This window comes from Eptatretus burgeri, chromosome 7 (genome assembly GCF_056783735.1).
Source record: "Eptatretus burgeri isolate ZD-2024b chromosome 7, Ebu_testis_v1, whole genome shotgun sequence".
In the NCBI taxonomy this organism is placed as follows: domain Eukaryota; kingdom Metazoa; phylum Chordata; class Myxini; order Myxiniformes; family Myxinidae; genus Eptatretus; species Eptatretus burgeri.
The window spans coordinates 8,343,790-8,356,790 of NC_140967.1; the positions used below are offsets into that span (position 1 = coordinate 8,343,790).

General features: G+C 46.6%; 1 protein-coding gene across 2 annotated transcripts in view; it reads right to left on the reverse strand.

Annotated features, from left to right (window-relative positions):
* The window catches only part of ESRRG (estrogen related receptor gamma), a 461,392-nt gene extending 448,985 nt beyond the window's left edge, over positions 1-12,407 (reverse strand). The window contains exons 1-2 of one of the 2 annotated variants that reach the window (XM_085887365.1): positions 11,657-12,407; positions 1,184-1,395 (exon numbers count right to left, since the gene is read on the reverse strand). The gene's annotated coding sequence lies outside the window, so the exon portion shown is untranslated. Of the gene's footprint in view, positions 1-1,183; positions 1,396-1,524; positions 1,705-11,656 lie in introns of those variants that run through there. The other variant, XM_085887364.1, reaches the window with a different exon arrangement.
* Between the last annotated feature and the right edge of the window lie 594 nt (positions 12,408-13,001).

A 13,001-nucleotide genomic window follows, 5' to 3' on the forward strand; every position in this document is an offset into this window, starting at 1 on the left:
TACACGCCCATGTGGGTTCACCGATATGTTCAATTTGAACCCCGTTTGAGTTTTGCAACCAATTTGCTGGGGTCCGTGTAGAACTACAATGCGCTCAAACAAACGTCGAGTGATCATTAACAGACACGGGTTGATCTAATTTATGAACGTTTGGCAATTTTGTAACAGCCCTCGGAGAAAACAAGCCGCCGCACTGTGTTCATAATTAACCAGCACTTGCATCATGGAGGGGCGGCGAGGGGGGGGGCTGGCACGGCACAGTCGGACCGTCACCGGTACCAAACCCAGGCCAGTTACCGGCGAGCCGTCTCAACTCGGGATAAACTTTGTCCACCGTCCCGTGGGACCGGGATGTCGCTCGAGTGTCACGGTACGTCGGTCAGCTCAGCCTAGTCGGTGTTCCAAAGGGTGAATCGGAGAGCACCCCATGGTGTGGACCTCCGGACAATCGGCCGCACTGTGCAGTCCGCACCGCGAGGCTGATGTTGATCCCTCGTCCGAAGGTGCCAAAGGGAGTCCATGAATTAATGGTCACCGTGGACGAACCATTCGCGAATGTCCGCTCAGACAAGTTCGACATGCCAGTACCGTCCGAGCGGCACCACCAGCACGAGTTGTGGGGATGACCCTTCGGTTACGTGCTAATCTCGGTCGAACAGACGCGCATCAATACAAGACCCCCCGCGTCGTTCATCATCGTAATTAAGGCGTTCGGTTTAAATAAATAAATAATCAAACGTCCCAAACGGAGCTCGATTCCCTGACTCCGGCATAACGTTCAATACTCAACGGGCTCGTTGCATCAATCATGTAAATGTCGAGCGGTTCGTCCGGCGGGCTTCTTGAGTGAACTCGGGGCGAGTCCCAAGGTTTTGCGAGTGTGACGTCAGGTTCGACAGAAAGGGAATTCCGAATGGTACTGACGCGGAAAAGTTCTCGTCAAAATAAATAAATCCCGCTCGGAACTTCTGCAGGTGACAAACAAGAACAAGGGGTAAAGTTTTATTGCTTGCTCGGTATGTCGACGGCTCGGACGGAGGGAAGGGGTGGGTGTTGATGTGGGAGGAATAGGGGGGGGGGGGATAAGCTGGCCTCCAACGGATGTCATGGAGCGAAGACCCCATTAAAGATGACACATGTTAAAGATCGCCCCTCACCCCCAACAGACCATCTCCGGACTTACCGCAAGTACTCTGCAAGTCGCGACGACCGTCGCACCCCAGGTACAGCAAGATGAGTGCGAGATTCCCCTGGCCGGTGGAAAGCAATGCGCTCGATGAATGAACAGCGGTTCCGCCGCGCCTCCCGGGCTCAACGAGACGCGTGTCCACGGAGCGCGTGCGTGCGTGCGTGCGTGCGGCGCCAACCGAGAGGAGGGGCACCTGGAGGTTCACGCTGTGGGGGGGGGTGAGAAAAGCGCGCAAGAGAGAGAGAGAGAGAGAGTGAGGATTTTGTGGAAATTAAAAAAAGAAAACTTCGTCCGATGATCGCACTTTGAGTCGCTGGACCCCCTCCCCCTCTTACCCTCCCCTGCTGCTCCCTGCCCCTCCTTGCTGTGGCGGCCAGGCGGGAGGAATCGTCGCTTGTTACCCAAGCGCCGTGGGACTGTGGCTCTGCACTCGCAAGCGGGATCGACTCCCGCCTCGAGACACCACCACGAAGATCGCTTTATATAGATCCTATTGACGTAACAGCAGCGCCCAGAGAGTACATGTCGTGACGGCTGAACGCGCATCCGTTCATTGTAACCTGCATGTAATGATAAGGCATTCGATGAAGTCGTAGATTAGGGGGTTATGGGTGGTGGGGGGGGCGTTCATCTTGTAAACGCCGACATTTACATCGGACCGCAATTCAAGGAAACACCGGGGTCTCCTGATCTTCGGCATTTGTGACGTTTGATGAGGTCGCCAATGAAACCCCTTCGGTGTTGTATTAATGGCACGAACACGTCGGTACCGATGTTATGCGATGTTTCCGCGGTGACGCTTAATGTTGCTTCGCTCGCACGTGCAGTGCGCGCTGCATACCAATCGGAGGCGCGTACGCGCCTTCCCGGGAAGTGCGAGCTCGGGTGATATAGTGTATGCGGGGACTTCGTGGGGACCTGAGGATCCAGGTGTTGCTGCGTTACCGAGCAACCGCATGCAGGTATTCTCAGATCCCGTGTACGCACCGGAGACTTGAAACGAGGCTAGGATGCAGGTGTGCGCTCTTAGCTCGTGGGGTATTCGATTCACAGCGACCCGCAACACACACATACATATGCTTCCGGCATGTGTGTATACATAATACATATATATATATATATATATATATATATATATATATATATATATATATATATATATATATATATATATTATTTTAAACACGTCCAGGAAATGTTATTTCCATTTTCTCGGATTTCAAGAACCTGTATTATTACTTATGACGTCATATTAACATCAACTTATGCAAACCAGAACATGGTCAACCCCTGTCGATCGATCGATTCTCTCGACCCCACTTCTTTGGAAGTAGTGAACTGTACTGTACCTTTTGGAAACTTTGTACTCATTTACTTGTAATGTACATCTCTCGTTGTATTTACCGAGAATGTAACTGTGCTCCTGTACTGACGTCATCGACTTTTCTAATGATTACAGCAAATCCTATTTTCCAACAAAGCAACTGCACTTTGGGCACTGTGTCGGTATTTTTGAAATCAACATGTCTAACTGTACTGTAACAATGTACAACCACACATTTGTGTAATGTAACTGTCTAAATCTACTGTAACACTATCACTGTACTTTGTGTACTGTAACTGTCTAAATCTACTGTAACACTATCACTGTACTTTGTGTACTGTAACTGTCTAAATCTACTGTAACACTATCACTGTACTTTGTGTACTGTGACTGTCTAAATCTACTGTAACACTATCACTGTACTTTATGTACTGTCACTGTCTAAATCTACTGTAACACTATCACTGTACTTTGTGTACTATAACTGTCTAAATATACTGTAACACTGTCACTGTACTTTGTGTACTGTAACTGTCTAAATCTACTGTAACACTATCACTGTACTTTATGTACTGTCACTGTCTAAATCTACTGTAACACTATCACTGTACTTTGTGTACTGTAACTGTCTAAATCTACTGTAACACTATCACTGTACTTTGTGTACTGCAACTGTCTAAATCTACTGTAACACTATCACTGTACTTTGTGTACTGGAACTGTCTAAATCTACTGGAACACTCACTGTACTTTGTGTTCTGGAACTGTCTACATTTACTGTAACACTATCACTGTACTGGAACTGTCGAAATCTACTGTAACACTTTCAATGTACTTTGTGTACTGTAACTGTCTAAATCTACTGTAACACTATCACTGTACTTTGTGTACTGTAACTGTGTAAATGTACTGTCACACTGTCACTGTACTTTGTGTAATGTAACTGTCAAAATCAACTGTAACATTATCACTGTACTTTTTGTACTGGAACTGTATACTAGTGTAATTTACATCTCTAACTGCAATGTAACATTGTAACTGTACTTTATGCACTGTAACTGTATACTCGTGTAACTATGGTCTCCAACTGTACTGTAACACTAACTGCAGCTTGTGGATTGTAACTGTACTTTATGCACTGCAACTGAATACTAGTGTAAACTATGGTCTCTAACTGTACTGTATACTAGTGTAATTACACTAAGGTCTGCAACTGTACTGTAACACTGTAACCTCATCTTGTGCACTGCAAATGTACTTTATACGCTGTAACTGTATAGTGGTGTAAATATGGTCTCCAACTGTACTGTATGCACTGTAACCTTAACTTGTGTACCATAACTGTAAACTAGTGTAATTACACTATGGTATCTACCCAGGTCAAAAAACCAGTAAAGACCAGTAGCTTACTGGTCAACTGGTACCAGTTGAAAACCAGTAGCCAACTGGTACCAGTAAAGCCAGTTGGTTTCTTACTGGTTTTAATATGGAAATTGGAATAGAGTGATATATTACCAGTTGAAATACAATTGTATTTAACTAACTGGTATCAACTGAGACCAGTACATTGTAACTGGTATCAACTGGGAGACCAGTACATTGCAACTGGTATCAACTGGAACCAGTACATTGCAACTGGTATCAACTGGAACCAGTAAGACTTTAACTGGTACAAATATGAGCTACTGGTTTTTTCAACTGGGAAATTGGAATTCTGACTGAATTTAACTGGTACCAGTTGAAACCAATAGAGACCAGTTAAAGACCAATTAGAACCAATAGAGACCAGTTGAAAATGTGTACTGGTTTTAACTGGTTTTTCGACCTGGGTAACTGTACTGCAACACTGTAACCTCACCTTGTGCACTGTAAATGTACTTTATGCACTGTAACTGTATACTGGTGTAACTATGGTCTATAACTGTACTGTATGCACTGTAACTGTATATGAGTGTAATTACACTAAGGTATCTAACTGTACTGCAACACTGTAACCTCACCTTGTGCACTGTAACTGTATACTGGTGTAACTATGGTCTATAACTGTACTGTATGCACTGTAACTGTATATGAGTGTAATTACACTAAGGTATCTAACTGTACTGCAACACTGTAACCTCACCTTGTGCACTGTAACTGTATATACTGGTGTAACTATGGTCTATAACTGTACTGTATGCACTGTAACTGTATATGAGTGTAATTACACCAAGGTATCTAACTCTACTGCAACACCGTAACCTCACCTTGTGCACTGTAACTGTATACTGGTGTAACTATGGCCTATAACTGCACTGTATGTACTGTAACTGTATACGAGTGTAATTAGAGTAAGGTCTCTAACTGTACTTTAAAACTGTAACTGTACTTGATGCACTGTAACCGTATACTAATGTAACTATGGTCTCAAACTGCACCGTAACATTGTAACTGAACTGTATGCAGTGAAACTGTATATGAGTGTAATTACAGTAAGGTCTCCAACTGTACTTAACACTGTAACCTTACCTTGTGCACTGTAACTGTACTTGATGCACTGTAACCGTATACTAATGTAACTATGGTCTCAAACTGCACCGTAACATTGTAACTGAACTGTATGCAGTGTAACTGTATACTAGTGAAACTATGATCTCGAAGTGTACTGTACCACTTTGAGAGAGTGCAACTGTACATTGTAATACATAATGAACTGAACTTTACTCACACAAAACTTTGTGTAAGTATGACTAACGAAATGCAATTGTATAGTTTTACAACAATTAATCAGACTGTACTTGTAAATTGTGTGCAACTGTACTTTTGTGACACTTCACTGTGGTTCATTGTAATATTGTATGTGTAACTGTAAATCACTAAGAATGCTTCTGTTGGACAGTTAGCATCCCTTAACTGCACTTGAACAACAATGTAAACTGTACTTGTGTAGTTATTGATAGTGGATGTAGTTGTTGATAGTGGACGTAGTTGTTGATAGTTGGACGTAGTTATTTACAGTGGACGTGGTTATTGAAAGTTGATGTAGTTATTAATAGTGGATGTAGTTATTGATAGTGATTGGGATGTAGTTGTTGATAGTGGAAGTAGTTATTGAGAGTGGATGTAATTATTTACAGTGGACGTGGTAATTGATTGTGGATGTAGTTATTTACAGTGGGCGTGGTAATTGATAGTGGATGTAGTTATTTACAGTGGATGTGGTAATTGATAGTGGATGTAGATATTGATAGTGGACGTAGTTATTTCTAGGGGATGTCGTTGTTGATAGCGGAAGTAGTTATTGAGAGTGGATGTAGTTATTTACAGTGGACGTGGATATTGATAGTGGATGTAAATATTGATCGTGGACGTAGTTAACAGTGGACGTGGTTATTGAAAGTTGATGAAGTTATTGATAGTGGACGTAGTAATTGATAGTGGAAGTAGTCATTGAGAGTGGATGTAGTAATTTACAGTGGACGTGGTTATTTTTTTGTCAGGTCAGGTTCGATCTGTGACCTGCGACAGGTGCCATGTAAACCTGTACTAACCTGTTCCATGGTCGGGTTGTCGGCGACTAAACCGTCTCCCAGGCTGAATGGCAGAGCTGAGCTGTTCAGGGAACTGAAGCGAAAAACTGTACGTGCACTGAGGGTGGACAAGGAGGCCTATGTGCGAGGAATCTGTGAGGGGGGGGGTAGAGCATCACCTGTGGACAGGTGATTCTCGTCCCGCTTACAGGGGAATTCGCGCATTGCGTTCATCCAAGCCCATCCCTCGGAGCACTGCAGTACGAGCAGAGAGTGGTAGGCTCTTGACAGAGGAGTCTGAAGTGAAGGCCCGCTGGGCCGGTTACTTTGAGCGGTTGTACCAGGCTGATCCCCCAGCTGTCGAGTTGGACGTCAAGGGTGTTACAATCCCTGTTGCTGATCCTAAAATCAACTGTGGTCCACCTTCGCTTGTGGAAACACGGGCTGCGGTGAACCAGTTGAAATGGGGCAAAGCTCCAGGGATCTGTGGCATCCATGCTGAACTTCTTTAGGCTGGTGGAAGTGCTGCACTCGTGTCGTTGCATGCAGTTTTGTGCTCTGCCTGGAACACAGGCATCATTCCAACTGACTGGAAGAGGGCCCTTGTTGTCCCTCTCTGGAAAGGGAAGGGTGATCGCCAAGACTGCAACAACTACCGAGGGGTGACGCTGCTCTCAGTGCCGGGCAAGGTCTTTGCTCGGATAATTCTTGATAGGGTTCGCCACCATCTGCTTGAGCACCAGCGTCCAGAGCAGTCAGGCTTTACACCAAAGAGGTCAACGATTGAACGTATCCTTGCCCTTCGTGTCCTCACCGAACGCAGACGAGAGTTTCGGCAGGGGCTGCTTGCAGCCTATGTTGATCTCTGTAAAGCGTTCGAGTCAGTGAATCGGGATGTCCTCTGGAGGATTCTTGGTCTTCGTGGGGTGCCACCAAAACTGATCGATCTGATGTCTGAACTCTACTCTGGTACTGATAGTGCTGTGAAGTGTGGTGGTACCATCTCTGACTTATTTCCAGTTGTTACTGGAGTTCGTCAGGCGTGTGTACTGGCCCCCACACTGTTCAGCACTTGTATGGACTGGATTTTAGGGAAGATGTCGGAGAGATCAAGCTGCGGTGCATCGTTTGGGAATGTCAAGATCTCGGACCTTGATTTTGCAGATGATGCAGTCATCTTTGCGGAGACTTTAGACATCCTTTTGGGGGCCCTCGAGGTGCTGAATGAGGAGTCGGAGCCACTGGGATTACAGGTTTCTTGGGTCAAAACTAAGATCCAGGCTTTCGGTGACATCTTGGATGCTGCTGTCCTGTCTGTGTCTGTTTGTGGTGAGGATGTTGAGGTCGTGGAGAGATTCACTTACCTTGGCAGTGATATTCATGTCTCTGCTGGCTGCGAGTCAGAGGTCAATAGTCATCTGGGACGGGCCTGGGGAGTCATGGATTTACTGGATCATGGGGTGTGGCGCTGCCGGTACCTGTGCGGGAGGACGAAAGTCCGAGTCTTCAGGTCCTTGGTACTTCCAGTCTTGCTCTATGGATGCGAGACTTGGATTCCGACCAAGGATCTGAGACGAAGACTTAATTCCTTTGGTACCAGGTCTCTTCGGAGAATCCTTGGCTATCGCTGCTCGGATTTTGTGTCCAACGAGCGGTTGCTGAGAGAGACTCGGATGAGATTTGTTACCTGCATAGTCCGTGAGCGTCAGTTGCGGCTGTATGGACATGTGGCTCGTTTTCCTGACGCTGATCCTGCTCACCAGATTCTCTCAGCGAGGGAGTCTCATGAGTGGAGGAGGCCAGTGGGCCGACCACGTGCCTCGTGGTTGCAGCAGGTTGACCATCATCTCAAGGAGATGGGGATGGGCCTGGCATCTGCCTGGGGGATGGCCATACGGAGGCCCCTGGAGTACCGGCGGAAAGTGGACGCAGCGACGCGCTGTTCTGGCACATGCTCCCATACCTGACCCCCTGACTTGTGGTTATTGATCGTGGATGAAGACATTGATCGTGGACGTAGTTATTTACAGTGGACGTAGTTATTTACAGTGGACGTAGTTATTGGTCGTGGATGTAGTTATTGGTAGTGGACGTAATTGTTCATAGTGCACGTAGTTATTTACAGTGAACGTAGTTATTGGTAGTGGACGTAGTTATTTACAGTCAGGTCAGGTATGGGAGCATGTGCCAGAACAGCGCTTCGCTGCGTCCACTTTCCGCCGGTACTCCAGGGGCCTCCGTCTGGCCATCCCCCAGGCAGATGCCAGGCCCATCCCCATCTCCTTGAGATGATGGTCAATCTGCTGCAACCACGAGGCACGTGGTCGGCCCACTGACCTCCTCCACTCATGAGACTCCCTCGCTGAGAGCATCTGGTGAGCAGGATCAGCGTCAGGAAAATGAGCCGCATGTCCATACAGCCGCAACTGACGCTCACGGACTATGCAGGTAACAAATCTCATCCGAGTCTCTCTCAGCAACCGCTCGTTGGACACAAAATCCGACCAGCGATAGCCAAGGATTCTCCGAAGAGACCTGGTACCAAAGGAATTAAGTCTCCGTCTCAGATCCTTGGTCAGAGTCCAAGTCTCGCATCCATAGAGCAAGACTGGAAGTACCAAGGACCTGAAGACTCGGACTTTCGTCCTCCCGCACAGGTACCGGCAGCGCCACACCCCATGATCCAGTTATTGATAGCAGACGTAGTTATTGATAGCGGAAGTAGTTATTTACAGTGGACATGGTTATTGATAGTGGAGGTAGATATTGATCGTGGATGTAGTTATTGGTAGTGGACGTAATTTACAGTGGACGTAGTTATTGGTCGTGGACGTAGTTATTTACAGTGGACGTGGTTATTGAAAGTTGATGTAGTTATTGATATTGGACGTAGTAATTGATAGTGGATGTAGTTGTTGATAGTGGATGTAGTAATTTACAGTGGACGTGGTTATTGATCATGGATGTAGATATTGATCGTGGACGTAGTTATTTACAGTGGACGTAGTTATTGGTCATGGACGTAATTGTTCATAGTGCACGTAGTTATTTACAGTGGACGTAGTTATTTACCATGGATGTAGTTATTGATTGTGGATGTAGTTATTTACAGTGGATGTGGTTATTGAAAGTTGATGTAGTTATTGATAGTGGAAGTAGTCATTGAGAGTGGATGTAGTAATTTACAGTGGACGTGGTTATTGATCGTGGATGTAGATATTGATCGTTGACGTGGTTATTGATCATGGATGTAGTTATTGGTGGTGGACATAGTTATTTAAAGTGGATGAGGTTATTGATGGTGGACGTAGTTATTGATAATGCACGTAGTTGTTGATGGTGGATGTAGTTATTGGTCGTGGACGTACTTATTGAAAGTGGATGTAGTTATTTACAGTGGACGTAGTTGTTGATTGCGGACATAGTTATTGATCATTGGTTGTCGTTATTTACAGTGGACGTAGTTATTGATCATGGATGTAGTTATTTACAGTGGACGTAGTTATTGATCGTTGGTTGTCGTTATTTACAGTGGACGTACTTATTGAAAGTGGATGTAGTTATTTACAGTGGACGTAGTTGTTGATTGCAGACGTAGTTATTGATCGTTGGTTGTCGTTATTTACAGTGGACGTAGTTATTGATCATGGATGTAGTTATTTACAGTGGACGTAGTTATTGATCGTTGGTTGTCGTTATTTACAGTGGACGTACTTATTGAAAGTGGATGTAGTTATTTACAGTGGACGTAGTTGTTGATTGCGGACGTAGTTATTGATCGTTGGTTGTCGTTATTTACAGTGGACGTAGTTATTGATCGTGGATGTCTTGAACAATGAGAAAAACTGGACTTGTGCAAAATGACAAAAGCACTTATTTATTTGTTTTTATGATTATTATTTACTTATGTTTGTTTATATGTGTCTATTTACTTGGGTATGGTTGGTATGTATGTATGTATGTATGTATGTATGTATGTGTACGTACACACACACACACACACACACACGATATATGTATAATATTCCTGCTGTTTGCCTCACGATCCAGGGTATGGCTGTGAGGTTTGGAATCAGTACAGGTTATAGGCACACCACAGCCCACTGCTTTCGAAAGACACCATAGGATCTTGGACCACTAGCCGATACTCGCAGGAGGGATGCACGGCTTGACGTCCGTCTGAGGGACGGCATACTCCTTGCTGCAACACCCTCCCTGAATTTTTAACCAATACATGCAATTGCGCAGGTGTTTGACAATGTGTTGAGCATAACTTTAGGAACATGGAGATTCGAGTGTTGCACTTGTAGCCGGGTTTCAATGGACACACGCTTCTGTAATCGATAAGACACCACGTTACTATGTAAAGTGTCCAACCACGTGCAAAGTACTCCCTTTACGTAACAGAAATGTGTAAATGTAGTTAGACAACTGATCGACAAGTTTTATTCCAATTTTGATTTGACACCTGCCCTGTTGTTCGTTTTTCATTCATTTATTTATTTATTTCCAAAGTTCAGGGATTGCGGCCATTGCCGAGTTGGGTTCCAAAGCTTGCAGATAGAACCCGGTCGATCGCACTCCCTGGCACTGAGCGATGATGGACAAGTTAGTGTGCAATTTTGCAGCATACCCTCACCGATAACAATCGTACACTCACCCTGCGCTACAAATGCACCAGTAACTCGACTCCTGGCGTTCTCAGTTCAATACCGTCAGATCGATTTCATCTGTTATGGCTGGGTTTGTCTAAGCCTATCGATTGTGTTTCCCCGGCGCCTCAATACAGCCTTGCCATGAGGGAGGGGGACACGTTCCTCAATAGCCCCCAGCCCCCTTCCCCTTCCCCCGGTCGCCTTCTGTTGTGCGCAAATCACCGGCAGACGCTTCGCCATCTTCAAACCGCTAGGAAATGCGTAATGGCGCATTTATATGCACACGCCACAAGATTGGCCCGAATACAAAACGAAAAGGCAGCGCACAGTATCGTGCATCGGTACCATCTAAAAAGGGTAATAATAAGCTACTTAATGGCATCATCCCGATCCAGTTTAATTCCCCGAATTCCGTTGGGGCCACATTTGGCTCGCCACTGTGGAACAAACTGCAGTTCACTTTGGTGTAGCTTTACCGCTATAAACGGCGCCTCCCCCACGTGCCCAGCTGCGTGCGAGGTAGTGGGGAGGGTTTGGGGGAGTGAGGAGGGGAGATGTGAAAGGGAGGGGTGCGTGTGGGTTACAGGCCGCGGATGCCTTTCCCGGCACGTTGCCACCCACCACCACCTGGCCCGACCGGCCCAGGTCGGAGAGCAGCCCAAAGGGGCGGCCTTGATCGAGTGGGAACGCGTGGCACGATAGGATCCCCCGCCCTCCGACCCCTCGTCCACAGAAAGAATCGTGCCTGCATTGCCTGCTGCTCCCATGCATTCGAGCTCCAATGGACACTTCTCGGAACAAGAGCATAACCAAAATGGGCTTGGCGCGCGCACAAGAGCCCTCGCCTGGGATCGAACCCGGATCGGAGGGCCCGCAGCGACTCGAGCTAAGCAGCAGGCCAGACGCGCTCGCTGTCCACGCGCAGTAAGCCGGAAAATTGCACGTCATGTATTGCTCGCCGCTTTTGCTCGCACTTTACCTTGAGTGCCTCCGCGGAGTGCGGAACGGGCTGTTGGTACGGAGCGTCGGACGCGCTCCCGGCGCGCCTGGCACTGCGAGCCCGAGCTCCCTGCTCCACGACTTGAGAGCACGTTCCGCCAAGTGAACCCCGGAGAGTTGCGAGCCTGACGACAGCAGGTGGCGGCGGCCCTGGGAGCCCCCTGTTAGCTCTCCGGGATGTTTCATTCATTCGATCATTGAGTGCAGGGCCCCGCAGCTCCCACGCTGCGACGGTGCTTATCGGCCTCCAATGATTGGTGGAAACCGGACTTGCACTCCATCCCGCCAACCGCATGTCGATCAGTGATCTGTCCAAGTAATAAATGTTGATCTTTAAACAACACCACTCCGTCGAAACACGTCACTGTCTTGGACACGTTCAAACATTGATGTGATTATTAATGGATATTACTAAAGTAGTGTGCAAGTAAAACAAGGCGAAAGGAGCAGGCTACTCTTACTCAGTGAGTGTTCAACTTGTCACTCCACGGTGATCGTGATGGTGATATACACATCGTTGTTTTTCCCCTTGACACGCACTCATTTCCTCGAACATCACGTGCACTATTCTGCATGCGAGGGAGTAGTCGCCGTGGTCGCTTGGCGTTGGGAGGTTTGCGCCGTGTGTGTGTGTCTAAATGTAAGGATGCTCTAACAATGGGTTATAATCTGCAGTTTGTGACAACCCGTACCCACCGTGGACCTCGACACACCATGTGACAACTACACTGACAATCTGGGATAGCATGGGACAAATGCACCGATGTCCCTTGAAATAATGTGCTAAAACCGCAGCACCGTGCCAGTGATACCACGTGACCACTGTACCTTCGCCCACCCCTCTCTCATCTGCCCCATAAATGACTACACCTTTTACCCTTTATGGCAGGTGGCACACACCAGCAGTCAAAACACCACCGTGAAGCAAACCTGCAAACCAGTTCCCATCGACACCATCCTCTTAAATATTACGTGACACAATCACATCATCCGCCCTTTTGACTCATCGTGTGAGACGTTTATTTATACTACCAGCTAGATCTCGACCTCATAAAGCAAAACTGCATCATCAGCTCTTAATACCACCATGGAATAACCAAATAACCACATCACCAGCTCTTAACAATCCCGTGGGATAACCACATAACCACATCACCAGCTCTTAACACTGCCGTGGAATAACCCCATATCTACATCACCGCATCTTGAAGCTGCAGTGGAGTAACCACATAACCACATCACCTGCTCTTAACAATATAGTGGAATAACCACAAAACTACATCACCAGCTCTTAACAATCCCGTGGGATAACCACATAACCACAT